General features: G+C 53.0%; 1 protein-coding gene across 16 annotated transcripts in view; it reads right to left on the bottom strand.

The window, feature by feature from the left end:
- The window catches only part of NCOR2 (nuclear receptor corepressor 2), a 320,600-nt gene that overhangs the window by 208,016 nt on the left and 85,403 nt on the right, over window positions 1-27,181 (bottom strand). The window contains exon 1 of one of the 16 annotated variants that reach the window (XM_077159575.1): window positions 8,483-8,528. The exons of 14 other annotated variants lie outside the window; for them this stretch is intronic. The gene's annotated coding sequence lies outside the window, so the exon portion shown is untranslated. Of the gene's footprint in view, window positions 1-7,517; window positions 8,262-8,482; window positions 8,529-27,181 lie in introns of those variants that run through there. One more of the 16 variants, XM_077159577.1, reaches the window with a different exon arrangement.

The following is a 27,181-nucleotide window of genomic DNA, read 5'->3' as shown; positions in this document are numbered from 1 at the left end:
ACCAAGCACTCGCACCACTCCCTGAGGGTTTGCAGCGGGCACCACGGGCTGGAGTTCAGCCGAAGTCCCTCTCCCCCCAGGGCTGGCTGCTTAGACCATCTCCCTGGAGAGGCCCCCTCAACCACAGAGAAAAACCAAAGGCCTGCACCCACCACCCCTCCAGGCCCTCCCCCCACCCACCCAGACCACAGTACTGGGAGCTCACCCAGCACCAATATGTATTTATAATAATGCATGCTGGCCACTGTCAGAGCCAAGCAAACATTACTGCATTTTGTCCTCAGAACAAGCCTACAAGAGGGTGCTAGTACCCCCCATGATGCAGGAGGGAAACGAAGGCACAGCTCAGGTAAGTGACTTGTCATCCATGAGCAGCAGCAGGGAGGCCACGAGGCTCCACCATCCGGGCCTCAGGCCTGAGCTCGGGAGGTTCCGTGGGCTGGAGCCCTGGATGGGGGGAGAGACCTTGCCCACAGGCTGCAGGAATGACCCCTGCCTCCAATGGCCTCTCGGTTCCTCTGCCTTCCCCACTCACTGTGAGGTCATCATTGTCACCCAGCACCTTCTCACTGGTGGGTAAACTGAAAGGAGCTTTGGACAGAGGCTCCATGACTTACCCAAGGTTGCCCAGCCCAGAAGAAGTAGACCCAGGACTCACACCCAGAACCTCTGGCTCCCTCAAGCCCCAGACCACAAACCCAGGTCCTAGGAAACAAACCAAACCAAGGAGATGGGGGCAGGGAGCCTTAGCCACCCCTCCTGCAGGTTAGACTGACCCTGAGGGAGTCACCCAGCTCCCAGACACAGTACATACCAGCAGAGGCAGGTGGCCCTGCCTGCAGATAAAAGCAGAGGCATCTGGAAGCCTCAGCAGCCAGCCGAGGCTGGAATGAGATGCCCCCGGGGTCCTGCAGTTGGGGGAAACACCCATGGTATGGCCACCACAACAATTCTGAGACCCCTGGGCACCAGCGTTCCCCAGATATGGACAAGCCACATTCCACCCCAGATCTGTGAGCACGTCAGAGCCCATCTCACTTCCAAGTGACTCTGGAAGGGCCCCACGGGACCCCAGAAAGACAAGCATCTTCCGAGAGTTCATCTTTTACCATTCTGGTGGCTCACTGGCATCTTCCCACATCTGAACCAAGATCAGCAACCCAAAACCCTGTTTTCACTCCCCAGGGCTGAGCCCACCAGCCACACATAGGCAGAGCAGGGAGAACAAATATGAAAACATCTTGCCAAGTGTTTTCCTGCTCTACACTCCTCCCTTCGAGAGCTGAGACAGCTTTCAGGAATGCAGATAAGATAAAAATCACAGCGCAAGGTCAGGGCAAAGGGAAAACTCAGGAACAAACTAATCTGAAATCAGGACAAAGTAAGTAAAAGCAAAATAAAGACTAGTGAGTGCCCAAAGTGGACTGCAAATTTGGCTCTGAGCTTCCTAGCAGCCAAAGCAAAGTGGGAAACAGGATGAGTTATAAGTTGCTTCCCAAAACTTATGAAAACTATGTAGCACCAAACAGAAGTGCTACAGCAACTACATAGCACCATACAGAAGGTATTATCACCTCATGGGAAAATCACCCCAATTGCCTGCTGCCTTAACTTCACACCTTGCCTATTGCATACCACGACAGCAAAATTATAACCTTGAACATGGACATCACTCAGCAAGAACAATGACCCAGGCCAGAAAACCCTCAAAGTCACATTCTTCAATTTCCTCGACAGTGAAAACCCTGGAAGGCTGCGGTGAAGTCAAAAAAACAAGGCAGCTCAATATCAAGGGTTGGCAAATGTTTTCTGTAAAGGGTTAGATAGTAAATATTTAGGCTTCGGCAACCTATGGGCCTTTGTTACAACTTACTAAACTCTGCCATTGCAGTAGGAAAGCAGCCAGAGACAAGAGGTAAAAGAACGGGTGTGGCTGCATGCCAATAAAACCTTATTTGTAGACACCAAAATGTAAACTTCCTATCACTTCACATGTGACAAAATACAACTGACCTTCTGATTTTTTTCAACCACTAAAATGTGAAAACCATTCGCGGCTTGTGTGGCAATGGGCCAGATTTACCTCATGGGCTACGGTTTGCTGAGATGATAACTGGGAAGCAGGGATCAGGAATCAGAAGGGGCCATGCCTTTCTATTGTACTCTTTTTTTCTAAACAGGTCCATCATATTCTTTTACAAAAATAAGCTCTTAAAAAAAAAAACAGTCCAAAGCAAGTAGTAGCAGAGTTCCAAGGGCACGACTCTTTTTGCGTTTTGCTATATTTCTCAAATGAAAAGTACAGAGCAACATTAGCCCAAAAAAGAGTTAATCTATCTGTGCCTGCACAGGAAGATGTCCACGATGAATTAATTCATATCAGAAAAACATACGGAGAGATGAGCCCGTTATGGAAAGCAGACACTCCGTGCACATATGCACATGCAGAAACAAACAAGAGGCCGGAAAGGATGGTCTCTACCAATCCAGGAGTCCCCTGGGCCTGGCTGGGTCCACGGCCCACACGCCAAGGTCTTCCACCCAAGCTCGGCCCCAGGAAGTGAGAACTGCCCACGTTTACACAGACCTGGAGCTGCGTCCTGAGCTCAGGAAATGGTGGGAAGGAAATGGGGAGGCTGGCCAAAGAGCTCCCCTGTCGGGAGCGGGGGATCTGGGGGTGTTATAGCAAAAAGAATGTGAACACACAGCCAGCAGCCAGACAACAGGCATCTTGGACCTGAGTCAACAGAGAAAGCAAGGCACGAAAGCAGTGCTGACCAGTAGGGACAGTGACCACTCGCCACGTATGACAAAGTTTATTAAAATTAGATTAAATTTAAAATTCAGCTGCTTGGCCACACTAGCCACATTTTAAGTGCTCAACAGCCCCATGAGGCTGGTGGCTACGGTACTGGACAAAGCAGGCAGAGAGCATTTCCACCATCATGGAAAGTTCTAGTGGACTGGGCTGCCCCAAAGGATAGTGGGAAAAGCAATGGATGGGGAGGGGGGACACGCATAACATTAAAAATGTGGACAAGACGACATAGAGACAGGATGAAGGAGCCTTAGGGAAGACACTCGGGGCTCTGCCTCTGAAACAGGACCACAGAAGGGAGATGACCCTCCTAGAGGATGCAACTGTACTGACACCATGCAAAGAAAAAGCACCTGAAAGGGGGGGAAAGCAGATACTAAGAACTCAGCCCCTGCTCCAATCCATAGGACCTTACTTTATCATCTGGCTCTGGGCTGTCCAATTACGGGACCACTAGCCACATGTGGCTATTTAAATCTAAATGAATTAAAATTAAGTACAACTCAGTTGCTTGGTCGCACTAGCCACACTTCAAGTACTTAGTAGCCATATGGAGGCAGGTGGCCCTGGTACTTGGACAGCACAGACAAAGACCATTTCTAACATGACAGAAAATTCTAGTTGACGGTGCTGACCCATCCTCTAAGAGAGGCATTATTTTCCTCTCCATTTTAAGAATGAGGAATCTAAGGTCAGTTACTTAACTCAAAGTTCAGTTATTAACTGGCAGGTCCAGGATTTGAACCCAGGTCCAACTTCATAAGAGCCCACAGTGCCTTTGTCACAAGTGGAGGGGATGCTGTAGCCCCTCCATTCCCACAGGACACCTCCCCTAGCCTTCCCCCTAGCCCTCCTTCACCTTCCAGCCCACCCAGACCTCCAAATGCTCCAAGAGCCAGACAGGCAGGGAGCGAATGAAGGCACACTGCAAATACTCAGCTTTCAAGGGCAGCAGTAGGGAGCTGAGCACACCTGCGAATCATCTTCACCAGTCGCACAGGAAAGGAGCCCACCACTTTGGGGGAGGGTTACAGGCCCGGACTGGGGGCTAGGGTGAGGGCACTTTCCGTCAGCTCTTTAGAGGGGAGCAGTCCAGCCTGCCCGGTAGGTAAGGACACGGGTTCACAGTATAATTTCCACAGGAAACTCTTCACTCTCCTACAGGGCAAGCCAACATGGTACCGTGAGCTCCCATGCCACATATCGACCCTTTCAATCCTCCCTATGACAAAAGTCAGAATCAAAGTCATCCCCATTTTAGGGATGAGTAAACTGAGGACCAGGAAAGTTAAAGTAATTGGTCCTGAGTTAAAATGCTTAAGACATTTACACTCCTGCTTCCTGCCCCTTCCTGCCCAGTAGGGGGCACTGCGCCCATTTTACAGGCGAGGATTCTCCATCCCTGGTCACACTGCTTATAAAAGTGAGCCAGGACTTGAACTCAGACCTCGCGATTCTAAATCAGCTATCCTCCTGAGGATCGCAGGTGAAATACTCCCGATCTGTCCTGGGCTGTTTGTTGGGGAAAACTCTTTAGGTATCTGTGAACCATTAGAGCCTTCCCCAAGGGCGAGCCCAAGCCCGACTCTGCTCAGCTCTGGGTGAGGATGGGGGTGACGGGGTGGGGTGGAAGTTCCCAGGCTTGGAAGGTTCTGCTCTAAAATAGGAATAACAAAAACAGTGGTTTTGATGATCCTAAGCGTAAGTCCCATCAGGATGAGATCTTGGGCTAGCCTTGCCCCTCATCTGTAAAATGGGAATAAAGCTGTCACCCACCCCATGAGTTCTTAAGGCTCTAAAGAGCCTCCAAGTATAAATTACCCGCAGGGCCCTGTGCCAGTATGCCGGGCACACCAGGCCACAGAACTCATCTGATGCAGCTTCCTGGAGCCCCATTATATGCTATGCTAAATAATTCAAAACCACGTTTTCATTTCAAAATAAACACAGCCGTGTCACCAAGGCGAATGCCAGATTTGCATGAATGTTTAAGATAAAATGGGAGACTTCAAAGAAATACCAGGCCTGCTACTGGCACTGCTCCCTATTCCCCCCTTCCCAACCCCAGGGAGAATAAGTTCCTTGGTCTCCTACCCCCTGTGCAGCCTCCTGCAAAGGTTTGCAGGTGCTGTGCAAATAAGAGGCTTAATTCCCTTATTTGTATCCTCTGCAAATAGGCATCTCTACAAAGCAGGCCTGCGGCAAATTCTTGCTGCCCTGTCATGACCATGAATAATCCCCGGTCTTCATTCTTAGTCCCAGGGGCAAGCTGTGTGACCTTGGATAAATTGCTTAACCTCTCTGTGTTTTAATTTCACCATCTATAAAATGAGTTGATAACAGCCCCAACTTCCTAGGGGGATCATGAAGATTAAATGAGTGGATACAAAAAGGGTCCAGTGCCGCCCTGGTAAGGACTTAGTAAGTACTGGCTGCAGATATTACTGCTTTACACATAGTATCTCCCAGTTCCTAGGCCAAAGGTCACTTGACAGGCTGGAAAGTCTGTTCCCTAACTCTAAGCTTCCCCAAAGGATGCCCAGCTGACCCTTCCTAAGCATCAGTCCCTGGGAACCCCACATACTCAACTTGGAGCCAAAGGCCTTCTAAGAAGATGCCCTTGATCTGGCCCTCCTCAGGCAGTAGTCCAGGCTTGGGTCCCTCCCGGCCCCCTCCCCTGGGTCCGTCCAGCTGGACTTTTACCAGCTCCTATGAGCTGTTCCCCTTGCAGGGAGCCACAGCTCAAGGGTGTCACCTGGGGAGGCTGCTGTGTGGCTTCTGAGACATGAAAAGGAAACAGAGGAGGAGGGAAAAAACACACACAAATACAAGTGCTCAACCCCCTATTGTCAGCGGCAGCATTTGATGTCGGGGATTTTCGGTTCAGAGAGCTGCAGGGAGGGGCAAGAGCCCCAGATCCCCTGCTAGAAGCATCGTTCTCACGGCCAAGGCCCCGAGCAGCCCCCTCTTCAGTTAGGTCTAGGTGGAGGTGCGATCCCCCACCAATCTCAAAGTCAACCACCAACTCCTCCACCCACAGGCTCAGGTGGGGGGGTGGGAACACAGAACAAGGAACACCCCACCTGCCATGGGAGGGCAGGGGTTGGGGGGGGAACCGGGCCAGGCAGCCTCTGCCTCCCACCCCAGTGGCAAGCTGCTGGGGACCAGGACTTCTGGGGCCGCCTTTCAACAGCAGCGGTTGGGTGTAAGGGGTGCCAGTCCCAGCTCGGAAAAGCCCAGAGAACCCTGAAGCCCTCCCCAGCTCTGGGTTTTCAGGCAGCTAAATTCGTGTTTGCAGAGCTCTCTGAAGTCTTCAAGAGGTGGTCTCAGGATTATTAATTGGGAGGAAAGAACAGATTATGCCAAATCAATCTCTGTAGGCAAGCCCTGGTGGAGAGGGGAGGGTGCCCCACAAGGGGTCTCCCGCCCCCTCCATCCTTCAGCGGGCCTGGCAGCCCCATTACCACTTACATGGATTTATCAATAGCATCGATCCCCCAGCCAGCATCAAGAGCTCAGTGGGAAGAGGCCAGGGCTGGGCTTGCCGGCCCCGCCCCCACGTCTGGGCCCACAGACTCCCTGGGCACTGGGCGGATGGCAGTCCAGTTCCAAACTGGGACATGGCAGGCAGTGCAGGGAAGAGACGGCAGTGGCCTCCGCTGCCTACTCACTGCTCCTCCTCCCAGGCCCTCCGAGCTGAGTCTTGGTCTTCAAATCTGTTCAAGGGGCTGAAGTCACCTGCCCTTTTCCATCCTCCTGGGGAAAGGGGAATGCTGGGGTGGCCCAGACCCCCTCTTCACCAGATCCCCCCACGCCCCAGGCAAAAAGAAAAGGACCCTATTCACCAGATCCCCCCATGCCCCAGGCAAAATGAGAAGCACCCTCTCCTCACCCCCAAACCTCCTGGCAGTAAGGTTTCCAGGCGTGTGGATTCACAGCCAAGTTTTAGAACCCATAAACAACAGCAACGAGAAAGTAATAATAGTAACACATCTGAGTACCATACCAGGACCACGACATTCAGTTCCCACAAACCCCTTAGGAAGTTCATCCCATTATCAGCCACACACTGCAGGTGAGGGAGCCAAGGCCTGGGGAGATTAGGTCATAGGTCCAGGACCACACAACCAGCAAAGGGCAAAGCAAGATTAGAACCTGGGGACTTAGGCTGCAGTCTGTGCTCCCGGGAGGCTGGGGATCCTCCCTCACGAGGAAGGGGGCCTCTCAGGGATTCTTTCTTTCTTGTATTGCTGCCCCCACCGCCCTTCTCCCAAGAAGGCCACCCACAAAGCACACAGCAGTGCCCTGGGGGGCCTTCGCTGCTCACAAGGGGCCCTGAGCATCCCTAGTCTCAAACCAGCCCCAAGGACCCAGATCTGGTTTAAAAGGGCAAAGTCAAGGCCACTGAGAACACATCCCAACATGCCCAGGAGAAGCCCCCACTCCAGCCCTTCGCGATCCTCTCCCCTCTCCCCCTGCCTCCCTCACACATCCTTCCTCCAAATCTGCAAAAGGGGAGAAAAAAAAATAATCGAAATAAAACCAGTTCTCACCAACAGGGGGAAAGGAGGAGGGGGAGGAAGGGAGGAGGCTCAGCCGACAGAGCCTATCCGCCCCCGCTGCCTGCACCAGACCCTCAGGGAGCCCAAGAGCGCGATAGGCGACGGGAGGACACTTACTTCCCAAAAAATAAACCTACAATGTCAAAATAACGCCGGGCGCCCCACGCTAATTGGGCCCCGGCGACAGCAGCTCACAGGTACAGCGTGTCTCTCCCGCCTGCCTCGCAGCCCGCCTTCCCTCAGGCTCTCTCCTGCAAGCACCCGGGGCGGGGAAGGCGCTCCCCCACGGGTCCCCCACTCCCCGCAAGTGTCTGGGGGCGTTCCCCACAACACTAGGGCCTGGGGCCTGCTGGTCCAGCCCAAGTGGGATCAGCTCTGAATTCCAACTTCCCAAACTAGTGGCATCCCAAGTATCCGCACAGCCTGGGGGAGGGACCAAGAGGCGGCCCAATGAGGCGTCACCAGCCGCGGGAGGCAGGCCCAGACACCGGGAACACCGACCCGCGGGGGAGGGGGGAACAAGAGGCGCCGTTCCCGGGGGACCCTTGCCCAGCGTCCCTTGGCCCCTTGCCCAAGAAGAGACACGGTCAACCCCCCCGGGGCTGGCAAAGGAAACCCCTACGAGCCCCTCCACAGCATCGAGTCAGGGGGTTGGGGTGCTATCTCCAGGGGCGCCCCCAAATACGCGCTGCTCGCTGCAAAATGCGCAGTGTCGCCCCCCAAGTGCGGGGCTGCTTTCTGGAGGGTGGGGGCAGAGAAGGACGCATGGCAGCCATACCCTCAGGGCTGAGGCGCACGGTGGGGGCACCCTGAGTGCTTGCAGGGTGCCCCCCCATCCCTCTCCACGCCACTTCCCTCCTTCCCGCCCCCTCGCTGGGGACCTGGAGTTCCCCTAAGTTCCCCGGCGCCCTCCACGCACGCGGGCCGCAGTTTAGACAGGGCGTCTAGCTCCGCAGCAGGCCACCCCACGGTAGCGCCAACTCGGGAGAGCAAGGGCCCCACCAACTCCGCCGCGTGCGCGGCCCGACCCCCCCTTCCACCCCCCGGAAGCGCTCTCCGCGCCTCCCTCCGGACCCCGCCGGGACCCCCAGCCTCAACTCACCTCGCGGCGGCGGCGCCCGGGCTCGGAGCGCGCTCGGGCCGCCCGGGCGCTCAGGCAAGTGGCGGCGCCGCGCGGGCTGGGGGCGCGCAGCAGGCCCGGCCTCCGGCCCGGGCGCAGTCCTCCCGCCACCGCCTCCTAGGGCGCAGGCCCGGGGTCCCCGGCCTGCAACTTGGCGCGCATGGCGGGGCTCAGGGCGCGGGCGCACGACTCGGGCGGGGCGCGGGCGGACGCGGGGCTCGCTGCGGCCCGGCCTGCCCGCGGCTCCGCGCTCCCCGGCGGCTGTAGCGGCTGCGGCGGGAGGGGGAGAGGGGGCGGGGCGGGAGCCGGGGAGGCGGTGGCTTGGCCTCTCGGCTCCCCGCTCCCCGCCCGCACCGACGCGCCCCGGCCCGGCCCCCTCGGGCTCCTTAAAGGGCCCGCGCCACCTCCCGGGCCCCTGCGCGCCCCACTCCCCAAAACGCGCGCGCGCGCACACACACACACACACACACACACACACACACACACTAGGGCGCGGCGCCGAGTTTCTTTTTGGCAGCTTCCCAAAGGAGGAAGGAGGGGCAAGGCGCCTCCCCATCCTGAACCCCTCCTCCGAGGGCCTGCACGCCCTCCTCCCCAGCCCCAGATACTTTACTGGAATCGCGTTTCAGCTATTAAATTATAACTCAGGAGTGGCCAGTGGATGGCGACGGGGGCGCACGGGGAGGGCTACACACAGGGCCTTAGAGACACGCATACAGATACTCAGGGACGACACGGTGCAGCTCCGCACGCACTAGGATGCAGAACTCTCATCAGGGGACACGATCACACGAGGCCACAGCCTCGCAGTGACTGATCTCGCCCAGAAGGGCATGCTTGGAAACTCAGGACCCCCCACAGACATGAGCACAGCCTTAAATATAAGACAATATATAAGCCTTAAATATATAGACTTAAATATAAGATCACACACAGATAAACACTGGGACACACATGGTGTCATGAAGGCAGGGAATTCTAATACCGTGTTCAGTGCCATGTCACAGTATCGGTTATGTGTGTTGTGTTATGTGAACACCCATTTGGGGACATTCTGGCACACAAATGCATACACTTGTGGGACACACGCCATGCACATATTCTGGTCTGGAGTCTTGCCATGCACCCAGGGTCGCAGACAAGCACACACGTGCACACACACTGCACACCCAGCCATGCACACGCAGGCACACATAGCTCCGAAGGACTCCCTGACAACAATCATGTCCTCACTTACCCTCCTCCCCTCCTGGTTTGCCCTCCTAAACAGGAGTAGGGAGGTGGTCTTTTTTTAAATGCCAGAAGGCACTGAGAACCCCAGGCCTGGAGTCTCCCCCTCTCCTCTTCTGCTTTCCCCTAAGATGTTGAGACTTTTTTCTTTTTTTTTTTTTTTTTTCAGTTCAACTTTCCTTTTTTGGAGCGACGTCTCAGCAGATTCAGTTCTGCCATCTGCGAACATCTGAGAACCCCCCAGGGGGAGCGGGGAATGGCTGCGGTGGGGCGGCTGCCAGGCGGTTTCCAGGGGCCCCGGTGGCCTCCTGCCAGGATGCAGGGGGTGCCTACCTCCCCTGTAGCAATTTGTCCTCTTCAGTCATCCTGAGGCTGTTTGTGTTGCAGGGGATGGGGAGGGGAGGAGGCCTGGAGCTGACAGAAACTTGGAAAAAGGGAAGTGGGGTTTGGGGGCAGGCAGTTTGCAGTTTGGAGCAGGAGGAGGTCATAGGTCAGTGAGCCTCCCCCTTCGTGTTCTGGCCCCAGCAGGTCCAGCTCTGCCCAGTCAGACTGTGGGAAGCCGTATGCAGAAAGTCAGACCTGCTTAAGGAAGGCCTGCCCCACCCCCAAGGGAGGGAAGGGGGTTCTCCCAAATGCCCCTCCATGCCCCCATATCACCTGAGAACTCTCCCTGGGATTTGCATTTCAATGAAGAGATGCAGAGCTGGGATTTGGTGCTGGGGAAGGAGGGTTCCCAGTATCTTCAGGGGTTCCTTCTCCCAGATTCTTGCCCCCAGGGGCAACTCACAGGCTGTTGCTGAGGCTGCAGGCCTAGGAGGGGTGAGGTAGGGGAACTAGCAGATTTATGTCCCTGGGGTCACCTGGAAATACCTCAAAGGTCTGCAGGCTGCTCCCTGTCTGGGTGCCAAGTAGAGACAAACTGTTCAGGCCCCTGGCCTGACCATGTTACAGAAGGGATCCCTGAGACCAGGAGGTTTGCCCTCGGTTTTGCCCACTCCTGTTTCCCCCAGTTGTCAGCTGGAGTCATTACTCTCCGTGGGGTTCAAAGCCCTTACCACAGGCCTTCAGGGGCCATTTAACTAACTCTTTCCAGTGACCCTCAGTCCTGGTACTCACCCCACATTCCAGAAGGGGTAATTGGGGCCCAGAGAGAATAAGAACCTAACTAGCTGAAGTCACTCAGCACCCAGACTCTGAATGGGGGATGGTAGCTGAGCCCCTGCCCACCCTCCAGTCCTCAAGAGACCCCAACAAGTACCTGCTTTGCTGCTGGGTTCTGAGCAGTAACCACTGGAATCCACACGGAACTAACTGGAACGGCAGCTTAGAAATCCTATCAAAGAACACATCCCCCCACCCCCAACAAGCTCTCTGAGGAGACCCCAAATCTCTGGGATTGTGAGTTAGTATTATTGATAGCTGAGAGCTTCCCAAATGGAAGACTTTCAATATACCCATTTTACAAGTGGGTAGACTAAGCCTAAGTTAGGGGCATCACCCAAGGACTTTAGGTCAGACTGAAACTGGGGTGGGGGTAGTGTTGACACATGGAGTAGTGTTGACACATCCAAGGGGCTCGGGCCTCACTGGCCCAAATTCCACCCTTAGGCTATGTCCCCACTGTCATTCAGCCATTTCCTCTTAAATCATTGACCACAGGGCCTCTGTACTTGCTGATCCTCTGCCCAGGACACCCTTCCTCCAATCTTCTATCTCCAGGTGGTAGCTCAATGTCACCTCCTTAGAAAGGCCCTCACTGACCCCCTATCTGAAGAACACCCCCCCCCCCGCCCAGCATTCTCTAACCAATCACCCTATCTGTTTTCTTCACCATGGATCACCATCCAAAATTATTTGCCACCTTTTCATTGTCTGTCATCACAAGAGAATCAGCTCCATGCAAGCAAAGACCTCATCCACCCCACCAGCTCTCTGCTATATCCTCAGCATATAATAGGCATGCAATAAAAATGGGTTGAGAAAAGAAATTAAAAAAAGAAAAAGAAAGAAAAGAAAAAGGTTGAGCATGAATAAATGAATGAATGTAACACAGGGGGAAAGGTGGCTGGCTGGTGGGCAGTCCCCAGCCCTGGAAATACAGAGACAAGTCAGAGTGCAGGCCAGTACCCTTTCTTTCTAGAACCTACTCCCAGAGTACATTTGAGTGAAGTCTTTGTCATTGGTGTCAACCTCTAGGTAGATAGGGGGAGCTCCCCAGGTACCAGCCCAAGGCCTGACACCCAGGAGATGCCCATTTGGACTACCTGAGCTCAGAGGGACAACCACAAGCAAAGGTCCAGCAGCTCTGGGGGTGGTGCCCCAGAAAAATGCTTCCTGGGAGGGCCTGGAGAACTAAGGGTATTGAGAGGGTCAGACACTCATGTAAGGGGGCAAGGAGGGTGCAGGAGCCCTAAGAGCCCCATACCGTGAATCAGAACACACTTAAGAAAATCCTTAATTCTTGGGGCCTCTTGGGTCACTGTCAGTGACAACCCAAAAGATGCCCCATGAACATCCGCGGGGTGGACCTTGCATGTGCGCCCAGAACTTGTATGTATCGTTCATGCTTTGATGCGCTTTGAAACAGGCCTGGCAAACTCAAAAGCCTGCAGGGCCAGGCAGGAACAGCAAACCGGAGGCTGGAGGGGAGGAGAACAAGGCACACAGCCGAGGCCTGCAGCACACCCCAAGCCTGGCCCAGCCATTCACAGTCAGCCTTTGTTTAAAATTCCAGTGCAGCCAAAACAAACACCACATTCAGCAGGGGGCGGCCTGTTTGTGACCCCCACAGAACATCAGGTCCTGAGTTCTCCCCTCAGCCAGCACCGGTTCCTGCCCCGAATGGAGGGCTAGGGTGGGACTTCATAAACTTGCTTGGTGGAAGGGGATCCTCTTTCAAAAGTACAAGCAGACCTAATTTCAAAAGGGGGTCACAGCTTTGCTCATTCGATATATATATATTTATTAAATGCCTACTGTATGCCAGGCACTGAGGGAGACAGCAGTGAAGGTGACGCAGTGCCAGCCCTGAGGAACAGACGCCCAGTGGGGAGCTGGCATTTGAAAGAAGCACACTAAGGAAGGCGCTCTCCTGAGTCCTGCCAAAGCTTTACCCAGGAGGTCACTGGGACCCCATCCCCCTCCCTCTTGTGCTGCACAAAACTGCAGCTGCAGCGTCACCCCTGCTTCTTTGGTGTCTGCACCTCACTTATGACAGCATTTGCATTTCAGCTGGGAACATGATCATGTCCCTCTCAGATAGGCATGATTATCTCTGAAGATAAACAACTCGCTTTCTCCAGGGCTGAATTTCTGGTGTGTTCTCCAGCCCTGTGGGCATCTGCTTGAATCTCGGCTCACAAGGCCAGTGGGGCAGACACTGAGAAATGCACGGTTACGAAGACGTGCACAGTCAAGGAGGAGACACCCAGGGAAGACGATGGTCTCACAGACTTACCCAGGACCCCAGAGTGGTCATCAGTGGGGCTTGCTATGTGGGTCCTAGGCAGCCCTCCAATGGAATGGTCGGCAGCTCTGAACAAGAATGAGCACACTGTGTCTTCTGATGGGGGCAGATTTCCAAGATACATTGTTTAGTGCAAAAGCAGGTACAGGACTGGGTGTGCAAGGTGGTACCTTTTGTGAGAAAAAGGGGTGGGTGCATGGGAATAAATGTGCATAGACATGCTTGTCTATGCATGGGTACTTCTGGAACAATATTCATTCTTTGGTTGAATGTTTACTGAATGCCTACTTTGTGCTACACATCTCGCTTGATGTGGGGGGTTAGAGGTTCTGTGAACAAGGCAAAGTCTCTGCACTCATGGAGTTGACGTTCTAAAGGGGGAGGTGCATAATTAGAACTAAATTAGTGTATTATACGCTGTAATAGAAGGTGGTAGGTATGCTGAAGAAAATAAATCTGGAAAGGCAGAGTTCACAAAAGTGAAGAGATAAAGGAAGACCTCACTGAGAAGGTGACACTGAGCAAAAACCTGGCAGACATATCTGGGGCAAAAGTGGAACGATCAGAGGACACAGTGCAAAGGCCCTGGGTTGGGAACATGCCTGGCACATTCAGGAACAAAAAGGCCAATGTAAGAGGAATGGATGGAGCGAGCAGTGGGGAGGAAAAGGGTATGGTGGGAGCTGAGGTCAGAAAAGTAACAGGAGACATGAGAACTTGATAAGTGGGAGTTGATCCCAGACCTGTCTGATTCGAATCTGCAGATTCTTTCAACTTGAACTTGCTTCTCTTTTTCTAGGACCATCCTCCTGGGTGTGTGTTGGGTCTCACAGCCCATAACCTTCACACATGCGTTTTTAATCCTCTGGCAGGGAACTGGGAAGTGGGGGCTGAGGTAGAAGGAGACTTGTTTTGACCATATTTTGTATGGCCTGGACTATTTAAAGATAGTCTTTAACCTATTTAAAAGTTCCTTTCTTTCCCTCCTTTCTGCCTTCCTTCCTTCCTTCTTTCCTCCCTCCCTTGCTCCCTCTCCACTCTCCTCCCTCCTTTTCTACTCCCCTCCGTCCCTTCCTTCCTAGCTTGAACATCTGGATTTGGATATCCCTGTGCTTCTGGAGTCCTTCTAGAAATTCCAGATCTCTTTTCTGGCATCTTGACACCCCACTTGCTATTTCTCAGCCTCCCTAAGAAGGTCAGGAATTAGATCCTGGTGGCCAGACCTCCAGTGGGCTTGGGAAAACATCAGATGCCCCAGTCTTCCCAGGTGGCTCAAATGGTGGAAGTGTCCTCACCACATCTATTCCCACCCGCAGGCATCCCTGCATGTGGGGCCAGAGCTTAGGGCCTGGTCAAGGCCTAACTCAGAACCCAGAGGCTGCCTGAAGGCAGTGAGGCCTGGGGTCTTAAACCTGGGAATACGTCACCCCAGGCCTCCTTTGGTCTGCCTGGACTGAGCCAGTGATGCTTCTCAGATTATCAATATGGTAGGGTCTGCTCTGGCCCTCTGGGACACCCCCAGGAAAGATTAAAACCCAGCACTGCAGGTGGAAATTTTATGGGGTGGTGAGACCCTGGAGGAGGGCCCCAGCAAGAGAGAAGCAAGTTAAAAAAGAAAGAATCTGCAGTTTTGAATCAGGCAGATGGGGCTCCACTTCCAGTCCTGCCACCTCGTTCAGTCGCTGGCAAACATGTACTGAGTGTTGACTGTGAACAAGACCAGAACCCAGCAGCAAACACACTGGCATGGGGCCAGGTTTTTGGATAGATGGGTATAGGGGACTCTGCAGCTGGGCTTGCCCCAGCATCCATCCCTCCCTCCTCCTGGTCTACCTTCCCCGGGCAGCAGATGACAATAACCATGTTTAGAGACTCCCTTGCAGCTAAAGTTTCCTAAGGATTTAGTTTTCAGACATTCATTTGTAATGCTTGAATTTGGAACTGAGTCTGGAGTGGGGAGAGAAGGCCTGAGGCAGCCACAGTGCTGTGCAGAGTGCAGCCATGGGGAAGGTTCTGGAATTGCCGTCTGTGGGGGCAGTGCCTCATTCCGAAGTGGCTTCTTGATGAGGCAGGGTCTGCAGCTTCCCTGACAACCCAGTTCTGCAGCGTCTCAGCGTCAAGCACTTCAGCCATTTAATATCCTGTATTGAATCCCTTCAACCATTCATAGTAGAGTCTCTTCCCTGCAAGACTGAGGGAGTCACAAACCAGGAAGTAAAGAAGAGAGAAGAACATAGTTACAAATGGTGGTGACTGCCAGAAAGAAAGCAACTAGAGACCACAGAACTGGAGGGAAGGGAAGACAGCCCTGAAACTGGGCCATCTGGGAGGTCCTTCCTAAGGAGGTGACATTTAAGATGACACCCAAAGGTTGAAAAGGAAGTAGCCAGGAGGTGAGGAAATAGCATTCTAGGCCTAAGGAACAGCAGGTACAAAGACCATATGATGGAGAAAAAACTCTCCATGTGTTTGAAAGAGAAGATCCAAGACCAGAATGAGGATGGGCATATCAGTTTACCTCCCTGAGCCTCAGTTTTTCTCATCTGTAAAATGGGGGTAGACTCCCTGCCTGGCCAACTTCAGTGGGTGGTTGAGGAGATTCCATGACCTAGTGCAGCTGAATACCCTACAGACACCAAGGGTTCTTTCAGAAGAAAGAATGTGGTCTGAGCATTTTACAATTATTGATCTAGAGAGGCATGCAGCACGGTGGTTAGGTGCACCCACCCTCACCAGACTTCCTGGCTGTGTGACTTTGGGTATGATGGTTACTCAAACTCTCTGAGCCTCCGTTTCCTAATCTGTAAAATGGGGAACATTAACAGATCCTCTCTGGCAGGGTTTCTGTGGAGACTGAATGGATTAACATGTGCAGAGCAGGCAATGCCAGGCAAGTGGCAAATGCTTTATCAGTATAAGCTATTTGCTATGTTTCACAGAGTCTTCCAATGACCTTCTACGATCCCCACTATACAGATGAGGAAACTGAGGCTCAGAGAGGTAAATCACTAGCCCCAAATCACACAGCTGGGAAGTATCTGAGATTTGAACCCAGCTTGGTCTGACTCAGGAGCCTTCTCTGAAGCAGCCTATGAGATCCAGGTGTGTCACTGTTTGCACTGTAATTTCCACTATTCAGACAAGGCAGCCATGCCAACGATGGAATGAACATCCATGTGAGGTGGGGGGCTGATGTCCTTGTATCCCAAAATAGGGCCCCACTGGCCCTGTAATGGCACCTTGTATGTTAGAACATTAACTGGAGTCTGGTCGATATGAATCATCATTACCATAGTACTTGTCACCCCAAGAACAAGCAGCTTCTCCAGACCATGTTGGAGGACAAGAGTGGAAGTACATGAGGGGAAAGAAAAACAAAAGAGATAAGAGTGGGGAATGGGAGAGGGCCCAGAGGGGCAACCCTGCCCCACCCCCTATTGTCCTCCTCCTTACTCTGCTCCAGCCACACTGACCTTCCTCCTTCTTTCCCCGACACACCCATAGCCCTGTGTCAGGGCCTTTGCACTGGCCATTTCCTCTGCTTGGAATGCTTTTCTACAGATGGCCCATGGCTTGTTCCCTCACCTCCTTCCTGCAGGTCTTTGACAAAATGTTATCTGACCTCTCTTTCAAAAAACCATGACGCATTCCCCAAAGTGCTCAACCCTCCTCTCCTGCTTAATTTTCTCCATAGAACTTATCATCTTCTAACATATCTTTTATTTATGTACTTTATTTTCTGTCTCTTTCAATAGGTATAAAAACTCCATGAGCCCCTGGGCCTCGTCTACCTTCTCCACTGGTGTATCTCCTCGAAAGGCACGTGGCACAGAGGAGTGTGCTAATGAAATATTTAGTGAGTGAGTGAATAAATATCAGCTTTCCCATGTGATAGCCAGCTTCCAAGATAGCCCCAGTGACCTCCGCCTCCTTCCTGCTGCGTGGCAGACCCTCCAGCTCTGCATCACCATGCGGAGCTGTGGGAAGGGCAGAGGTGGCCCCGAGCTGGGTACTGTGGGCTCTGTGGCTCAACCTGCTCTTGGGGAAGCCAGTGGCCAAGTCACAAGTTCCCTCTAGCGTCCCGTGGAGAGGCACCCATGGCAGGGAGCAGAGGCCTCCCACCCATGACCACCACTGACCTGCCAGCATGCGAGGGGGGCATCTTGGATGCGGTACCCCAGCCCTGGTCAGCGCTGTGGAGGAGGCAGAAGTCCTGGCCACCATCTTGGCCCCTACTTCATGACAGAACCACCCACTAGGCCGCTCCTGAATTCCCAACCTACAGAAACTGAGAGAAATACATGTTTGTTGTTGCGTTAAGCTGCCAGGCTTTAGGGCACATGTTATGTAGCCACAGATCACAAATACACTGAGACCAGCATGATTTGAACCCCAGCTCGGCAAATAAAAGCTGTGTGGCCTCAGGCCAGTCACTCCATGGCTCTGAGCCTTGGTTTCCATTTTAGTAGAAATGAGCACTGCACCTTCCCACCTGGCTGCCTCCAAGAGCTTTCGGTGGAAGAAGTAAGCAAACAAGGTAACACGGGTGAAGAGGCTGTGTCTGAGGCCGGCCAGGGCCCTGAGCCCCTGTGAGCCACCTCCTCATCTCGGACAGGCAGGGCTCCTGCTTACCGAGGCATCACTCAGTGCCAGGCCCTGAGCTGGGGGTTGACGACAGCAAATCCACAGAGGGAAGGCCAAGTACTAGCCCCAATTAACAGGGAGGAACCCAAGGCTGGGAGAGCACCTACCCAAGGTCACACAGACAGGAAGCAGCAGGCAGGGTTCAAATACAGGTCTGTTTGATTCTAAAGTCCTGTGGCAGCATTATGAAGGGCATTTCATGTGCCATCTGAGGATTTCCGGTTCACAGGGTGCTTTCCCCAGCCCAAGTCTCTCATCTCATTTCACTTCATTCACTGGGTGGCTCCAGCATCCAGGGATGCTGGGGAGATGGCATAGAAGGAACTGGTCCAGCTCCTCTTCCCCTGGGGTCCAGCCACAAGATCACACTTCCCAGTCTCCCTTGCGGCCAGGTGTGGCCATGGGGCCAAGTTCTGGCCAATGGAACGTAGGTGGATACGAGGGATGCCCCTTGTAGGCCCGGCCCATCAGAATCTCCATACAAAACTTCCAGGTTCGGGCGGGCCACGGTGGCTCAGCAGGTAAGAGTGCTTGCCTGCCATGCCCGAGGACCTGGGTTCGATTCCCGGTGCCTGCCCATGTAAAAAAAAAAAAAAAGAAAAAAACTTCCAGACTCCCTCTCCAAGCCGGTGACTTTGGAAGCCACATGCTGAAAGTATCAGAGCCACATATGGGATGGAGGGTTCCTGGATCACCAGGTGGAAAAGATGCCCACCAATCAGGAACACGCACTATGTACTTTACGTGTCTGCAGTAGGTGGTGTTATTTGCTCCCGAACCTTCCTTCCCTCCTGGCCCTTTGCTCTGGCTTTCACAGGGAGAGCACACTCCCTACACGCCAACTAAGACCTTGGCCACATGACTTATGGAGGAAAACAACACTCACAAGCTTAGTAACAAGGACTCAAGAAGCATCACGGGGTTCCACGGCTCCTCTTCCCTTCTGCCTTTGTCACGAGACCAGTTTATCCCGGGAAGCCTCCGGTTCTAGAAGGAGGAGGCCATGGAATCTAACCCATGGCTTTGAATAAAGCCCAGCAGAGCCAGTCAACCCACAAGGGAGAAATAAATGCTTTTACTATCAAACCACGAAGATGTTGGAATTGTTTGTTATGCAGCATTATCTCAGCAAAATAATAATAATGATGATAATAATAATAACCTAATACCTAGTGAGAAATAAATTTTATTATACTAAGCCCCTGAAACTTTGGGGTTGTGTTTCCCAACAGCTAGCCTATACAGTTCTATAAAAAGGCAGATTATTCTGGAAAGACCTTTAGAGAATCTTGAATAATCAAAAAGATTAGCCAGACCAGTAGGCTCAGAGGAGAGAGACCAGGCATGGAACTGTCTCAGCAAAACCTGGTTTGTAATTTTCATCCACAACATCTCATGGTGACTACCGGTGGTGTCCAAAAGGCAAGGGAAGAAGCTAAAGAGGCTCAGAGATGCAAGGGGAAGTGGTGGAGCTGGGACTGAAAGTCCATCTCTTAACTCAGCAAACTTTTGCTGAGCACCTACTATATTCATTTCCTACAGCTGCCACAATAAACTATCACAAATGGGGAGGCTTCAAACAACAGAAATATATTTTCTCCCAAATCTGGAGACCAGTAGAAGAAAGATGGGCTCCTCTGGGTCTCTCCCTGGCTCTGGAGGTTATCAATAATCCCTGGTGTTGCCTGGCCTACAGTTGTGTCACTCCACTCGCTGGCTCTGGCGTCACACGGCCTTTTCCCTTGTGTGTGTCTGTGTCCAAATCTCCCTCCTCTTATAAGGCCACATCATTGGACCTAGGGCCTGCCCTAACCCTGCATGACCTCATCTTAGCTTGATGACGCCTGCAAAGACCCTATTTCCCAATTAGGTCATATGAGGTGGGAGGTGGGAAACCACTTTGGAGGCCATAGCCACGAGTAATGACAAATGTCAGGATATGGAGAGATATGCAGGAAGGAGGGAAGGGATGCCAGAGTGGTGCAGGGCTCCCTCCCATCTCCCAAGCATCCCAGCACAGAGGAGGGACCTGCAGGGGCTTGGCCTGGAGACAAGTGTGAGCCGTGAAAGGGAGTAGAGCCCATTTGTACATGTAGAACAATTTGCTTTGGCAGCGATGAGGAAGAAAAGTGTGGATTTGTTTTCCCTCCAATCCTTCGGAGCAATGTGTAGAAAGGCCCACACTGTGGGGTCAATATAAGTCCTACCTGGCTATCGGGGTCCGAGAAAAGCCAACGAGGGGTGTCCAATGCAGGGCTGTCAGGCCTGGAAAGTTCAACCTCCTCCCATTATCTTCCTTAACCTTCCCATGCCTCAGTCTCCTCCTCTGTGAAACGGGTATAATATAAGCTCCTTCATCATGCAGTGGTCCTGAGATTTAAGTGAGATTCTGGGTGTAAAGCCCTTCGCACAGTACCTGGGCCCCATACACTCAACCACGACTCTTTTGATTAACGGACACTGGGATGGGAAAAGTTGGCTAGGTTGAAAGAATCAGATGTGGCTTCCTGGCAGAGACAGGGCTAGGGCTGGGGCTGGGACTGGAATCTCACAGAGTGCCAGGTTCATGCTTGAACTTGCCACATCCCTGAGTCCCCACGAGAATCCTCAGAGGTCAGCACAGTTGTTACCCCTTTTATATGAGCTGCTATAACAAATGAGCACAAACAGGAATTTAGAACAACACAGACTTACCGTCTTAAGTCTCAGGAGGGGGGAAGTTTGAAATAGATCCCCAGGGCTGAAGTTAAGGTGTGGGCAGGGCTGTGCTCCTCCCAGAGGCTCAGGGGCAGGGAATCTGTCCCAGGTCTATTCCAGCTTTTAGAGCCCACCTGCATTCCCTGGCTCTGCCTCACTCAGACCTCCACTTCTGTCCTCGCATCTCCTCTCTGATCCAGCCCCCTCCTGTAAAGACCCTGGTGATCATCTTGGCCCACCTGGAGAGCCCAGGACAAGCTCCCTACCTCAAATTCCTTAACTTCATCACATCTGCAAAGTCCCTTTTAACATGGAAGGGTCCATCTTCACAGGTTCTAGGGATTCAGACATGGACGGCTCTGGGTGCGTGTGTCATACTTCTCCCTGCCACACCTGCCACACACATATAGCAAGGTGAGAGAATGTGTCTAAGGTCCCCTGGTTGGCCTTCGAAGCCAGCCTACCAGACTGCAAAATCTGCAGTTGCCACCATTTTGGGATTCCAACTTTCCCTCTGTTTATTTCTGAGCCTACATTTGTGCACTCTAGCCACTCCAGCTCATTAATTTATTTAACAAATATTCCTTGGGCACATATCCTGTGCAGCAGTGTTTCAGGCACTGGAGCAATAGTGACAACCAAGACAGACAAACATTCCTGTCTACACAGGTGACAGTTGCTCAATTGTACATGTTCTGACACCTTCTGCTTCAAATAACAGAAATCCAGCTTAAATTGAATTAAACAATGAGAACGCTTAATATTTCACATAGCAAGGAATCAGGAAGAGGGATGGTTCAAGATTTGGCTTAATTAAGCACCACTTACGGTCCTCCAGGTTCTTCCCTTCTTTCTGGTTTCCTGCCCTCAACTCTGTTCTCAAATTTCAAATCCCCTCTGGTAACAAAATAGCTGTCAGTGCTCCAGCTAACACATCCAGACACAACATCCAGTGTATAAAACAGGAGCCTTTTTAAGAACAAGAACCCTTTCTCTGAAGCCCACTGCAGCCTTCTCCAGTCTCATTAGGCAGAACTTGGTCCCATGCCCATGGCCTAACAAATCTCTGCCAAGAGATGGCTGAAGATCAATCCAATTCCCCAGAGTGGGGGACATGTCCCTTTTCCTGAGTCATATGGGAAGGCACAGACCCTCACAAAACCAAGGTTCCCGTGGAAAGAAAGAAGGGGAGAATGGCCAATTGGTGGTGAGCACAGTGACTGCTAGGCTCTCAGGGCCCAGGGTGTGGCCATACATGGGATAGGCTCAAGCACAGGCACATGGGCAGAATGTCCTGGGTGCGAATCCTGACTCTGCCACTGTCCAGCAGAGGAACTCTCTGGGCCTGTTTCCTCATCTGTAAAATGGCAGCAGTAATGGGACCTGTTCATGGGGTTGTTGTGAAGATAAAATGATATGATGAGTAAAGCCCAGAGGGATACTCAACAAAGTATAGCAGTTACTATCTTTCCTACAGCCTATTTCTCAGGCAGGATCCAGAAATTCTTAGTCCATTGCCTTGATTATTCTGTGGCGACAGGAGTCCCCAAACGTGGCTGAGTAAGGACAGTAATTTGAGGAGCCCCTGCTCGAGGAGCCCCTGGGCACGGGGGGGGGTACCTCTATCCCCACTATCTTCATCAGCCACCATGTGGCAGGTGAGGAGAGTGAACTCAGTAGAACACAGCAATGGCCCAGCATGCAAGTGGGGGAACAGAATCTGAAGCCGGGACTCCGGACTTCAAAGCCTTGCCTCTACTACAGCTAACACATCCTACTGCAAGGATGGTGCATGGGGGTTAAATTGTGCCCCCCCCCCAAAGATATGTAGAAGTCCTAACCCCCTGCATCTGTGAATGTGACCTTTGTTGGAAATAGACTTTGCAAATGGAACCAGTCAAGGATCTTGAGATGAAATCATTCTGGATTAGGGTGGGTCTTAAACCCAATGACTAGCATCCTTATAAGAAGAGAAGAAGACAAAGAGAGAGATGCACAGAGGAGAAGGCCACGCAAAGGCCGAGGCAGAGAGCTCAGTGGGAAGCAGGCACCAGCCAGGCAGCACCTAGGACAGCCGGCAGCCACCAGAGCCACCGGCCAGGGAGGAGCTGCCCCTAGGACCTGCAGCAGGAGCCTGGCCCTACCCACACCTGAATCTCAGATTTCCAGAATTATGAGGGAATAAATTTCTGTTGTTTAAGCCACCCACTTCGTGCTCCTTTGTTACACAACCCTAGAAAACTAACACATGCTGCAAATTCGGAACTCTTCAGTTCGGCCCGCAGGTGTTTGTGAGCACCATGGCATGCTTTAAACGCCAGGGGACTTCACATGAAAATATGGCTTCTCTTGAAGAAATGGCAGGACCTGGCCATCCTGGGCCTGTAAACAGGGTACCTGTCCTCTGGTTCGTGCCCTGACCTTCCTGATGCCAGGAGCATCTGAGGTTGCAACCCTTGCCCTATGGTCTCACCCAAAGACAATTCCCAAAAAGGAGAAGAGTGCTGAAACCCCACCTGACCTAGAGGCGCTAGGACTGCTGAAGTTACAGGGCAGCTGGTCACCCTGCAGGAGAGGTCACTGCACTGTGCCTCCTGGGCTGCAGCCCTGCCCTGCCCTAAGACTGGGAGGGGGCCTCCCCAGCAAGTTGCCTCGGCTAGCATCCCAGTCCTTGCTGAGCCTGGGCCATGGGAACTGGGGCTCGTCCCCTCCCTCACACTGCCAGAGCATGGTTTCCTCCTTCTGTCCTGCCAGGACTTTGCAGGAGACAGGACCAGATTTAGAATGTGCCAGAAGTCAGATTAGCAAGCCAGAGAGTCTCCCTCAGGGACAGGGGAGAGAGCCTTCTGGGTGTCTGGGTGGGGAGAGAAAGTCTGAGGCCTCGAGGCTGGGTCCTGCCCCAGGTGCTGCAGGGGCTGGGAGGGCTAGGGGTGGTCTGATGTAGCTGGGGTGCTTAGGGGGGCCAGAAGCACCAGGGGAGCCCAGGGAGAACCCAGGGGGGGCTGGGAGGGCAGGTGAAGGAAAAGACCTATATAGGTGGGGTCAGCCAGGTCTCAGGCCACCTGCTCTAATAGGGAGGTTCTAGGTTGGGCCAGGGAGATAGCAGCACCTGGAAATAATCCCCCCAGGAGTTGCCTTTTATCTCAGTGGTTGCCTGTCTCCCTCCTGCGGCTGGTGGTGGCTAAGCTGGTTCCACCAGGTGCTGACTGCATCTTCTCACTGCCCGAGGCCAGGCGCTCCCTCCAGGCCTGAACCCCTGGAGGTGCCTGACAAGTGCAGACTAAAGGGAGCCTCTCGGGCTTGAACTCTGGTTCCCCTCCTAGCTGCACCTGCTCAGCCTCTCCGTCCAGTTCTGCAGCATCTTCCCAGCCTCTAAAGAAGGCTGGGGGCCCCAGGGCTCACCCCTCTGAGCACGCCCTCTCCCTGCATCCATCTTCTCGGGGGTGACGTCTAGAATCCTAGCTTCAGCCTGGATCCCCACTGCCCCCAGGAACTTTGGACCCCAGCATCCAGCAGCCTGACAAGGCTAACAGGCAGCGCCAATTCGCCATGGCCAAACAGCGTCGCCCTCCCCCACAGCTTCCCATTCCCACAGATGGCAGCTCCGGCCTTCCTGACACTCGGACCCAGCCCTTGTAGTCCTCTGCTACTCCGCGCCTCCTCACACACCCCAGGTTCAATGAGTGAGCAAATCCTGCTAAGGAGACTGACAGAGAATCTCTAGCATTGACCTATTCTCTCCTCCACTGTCTGCACCCTGGTCCAAACCGCCCCTACACCACCTTTGCCTCGTCTCCCCAACTCCAGTCCTGCCCCTTCCCACCCATCCTTTCTCTGCAAACAGAGTTCTCCAAAGCATCAATATGAACATGCTACTCTCTTGTCCACAATCTTCAGAGGCTCCCCAGAGCCCGGAGCATAAAGTCTGACCTCCTCAGCTGAGATTCACACGCCTCCCTTGTGTCCCAGGCAAAGAGAACAGGGGGTGCTCCCCACACTTGCCTTTCACTGGTTCCCCTGCCCTTCGTTCTTTTATCCCAGCTCCCCTTCTCCCAGGCTGTGCTGTCCCAGCCCTCAGGGAGGAATCCCACCCATCCCTTAAGCTGCCTCCTCCCTGTAGACAACTCCCTCCCAACCTCCTCTCTGGCTCCAGCTCAGGGCAGCCCCACTGGGCAGCCCTTGTCTCTCTTCACTGGATTCCTTATGCCACCAGCCCTGGATGGACATGGCTGGACAGAGAATACACACACACACACACACACACACACACACACACACGGCTTCCCTTGGCCCACAGATCCTGCACAGCCTACCCTGTCTCCTGCCCCCTCCCCCTAGCTCTCTCCCCGCAGCCAGAAGGACCACCTCTGGGCCTCAGTCTGGCTGTGTACTCCGCCTGGCAAGTCCTCCCCAAGGTGACAATGTGCTGAGAACCTCGTACATCATCCAGGGCCTGTTTGAACACAATTTCCTTAGAGGAGACTGTCCTGACCCCTACACCAAAACTAGTAACCCCGGGACACTCTCTCACCTTCCCTTGCAGTGTCCTGTGCTCATCATGGTGGGCACGTTATTGTCCATATGCTGGCTAACTGATCCACTATCTGACTTCCTCATTAGAACAGCATTCAGCTCCCTGGTGGCCCGGATGTTTGTCTGTTCACTGCTGGGTCCCAAGGCCTGGCACAGGATAGGGGCTCAGTATTTGTGAAGTGAATGGTGTACAATGAATGAACAAATGCATGACACACAGGACAAACACACATACACAGACCCTTACACACTGCCTCCCCCAACACATACACGCACAACAGCACCCCCATCCAAGCAGGCTGGAAATGTCTAAAGGATATTTGTTGAATGAATGAGTAAATCAATAAATGGGGAGAATAGTAACAATAGCTAAATTAATTGAGCACTTGCTAGGTGCTGGAAGCTGGTCTCCACTTTTCATTCATTACCTCATTTAATGATGTTATAGGTAGATGCTCTGAGTATCCCCATCTTACAGGTGAGGAAACAGACAGAGAAAGGTTATTGCCCAATGCCACACAGCTGATCAGCGGTGAAGTGGGGACATGTTCACGTGTATTCTGCATAGACATGCATCATAGCATCTGCATGGCAACCGGAGCCCCCCCAAACGGCCCCTCTCTCTCCTCCCACCCCAGCTGCATGGAGCCTCCACGCTCCCAGGAGGTAAGTCTGGGAAGTGGATCTTACCTGTAGGCCCCCAGGGAGCCTTTAATCCTTGAGACCCTTGGCCCAGCCTCTCACCACTTCCATTCTCTCACTAAAAATTCTTCTGTTCATCTGACACATGTTCTCTGAGTGCCTACTTTGTAGCAGGCTTATGACTTGGAGGTACACTGGTGAGCTCTCCTGGCTACTTGTCTTGAGACCTGGCATGCTGTTCTCTCAAGAACTCAAGTCTCCTCATCTGTAAAATGGACTCACACTTGTCCCCAGAGTGGTTTGCAGGATTCAGGGGGTAACATTGGATTCTGGCAATGGGGGAGGCTAATGTGTACATAGCTGAGGGGCTGGCAGGGCCAGATGCCTTGGGACAGCCCCCTCCCCAACCCGCCAACCCTGCATGGCTACTAAGAGCACAGGGAGACTGCAAACTTCAGGACAGTGGTGCAGGATGGGGCTGGCGTTTGCAACAGTTACTTGGGGAGAACTACTGAGAGGAAGGTGGAACAAGGGGAAGGGATCATCTTTGCCTGCCTGGGATTCCCAAACAGTCTGTATCCATGATTTCTCAGCAACTTGTGCCCTGGGACGCCAGGCAGGAGAACAGCAGACAGGGACTGCCACCCTCGGACATTTACCTAACAAAACTATAGTCAAGTTTCACAACAGCAAGTACAGCTGGTGAACGCTCCTGAGCTGACAGGCAAAGTGAGCAGACACCTGCACTTACTGGACTTTTTGAATATCATCACTCGCTGGGGAGTGCTGGAGGAAGACATGGGGAGGGGAAGGGCACAGGCATCCAGAGGAACAGGCTGGGGTCCTTGATGCTTCTCCTGCTGTGGGCAAAGGTCCCCTATGACCCATATCACTCCACTGGGCACAGCTATGGTCCTTAGAACAAACTAGTGTAGCAGGCAGTTCAACCTAAGGGTCAGAGGAGGGAGACTGGGGCATGGATAGAGAATTCTGTGAAGACTTACCAAGAAGCATCAGTTCATTTAAAAATATTTTTTGAGTAGCTATTGGGTGCCAGGCTCTGCTCTAGTCACTGGGGATACCACAACGCACAAAACAGAGTTGCCCTTCCCCCCCCCCTCACCCCACACTCGTGGAGGTGAAGGCAATAAGAACATCGATCCATATAAAATATAATGTCCATGAAGAACAATAAGCAGGTTAAGGACAGAGAGTGATGGGTGCTGGGTAACCAGGGAGGCCACTGTGCAGAGGGGACATTTCAGTCACGTGGAGTTCTCAGACCTTAGGAAAAAGCATTTCAGGCAAAGAGGACAGAGGCCAAGGTGTGGGGAGCCAGGTAATCAAGGCACAAGGACCACAAGGTGGGGACAATTTCTGATGATCAAACAGCAGAACACAGCAACTGAGTCAGCTGCTCAAGGTCACACAGCTGACCCCTGATTTAAACCCTGGTCCCTGCGTTCTGC

Source organism: Tamandua tetradactyla, chromosome 5 (assembly GCF_023851605.1).
Source record: "Tamandua tetradactyla isolate mTamTet1 chromosome 5, mTamTet1.pri, whole genome shotgun sequence".
Lineage (NCBI taxonomy): Eukaryota > Metazoa > Chordata > Mammalia > Pilosa > Myrmecophagidae > Tamandua > Tamandua tetradactyla.
This window is presented reverse-complemented; position numbering and strand designations above follow the sequence as displayed.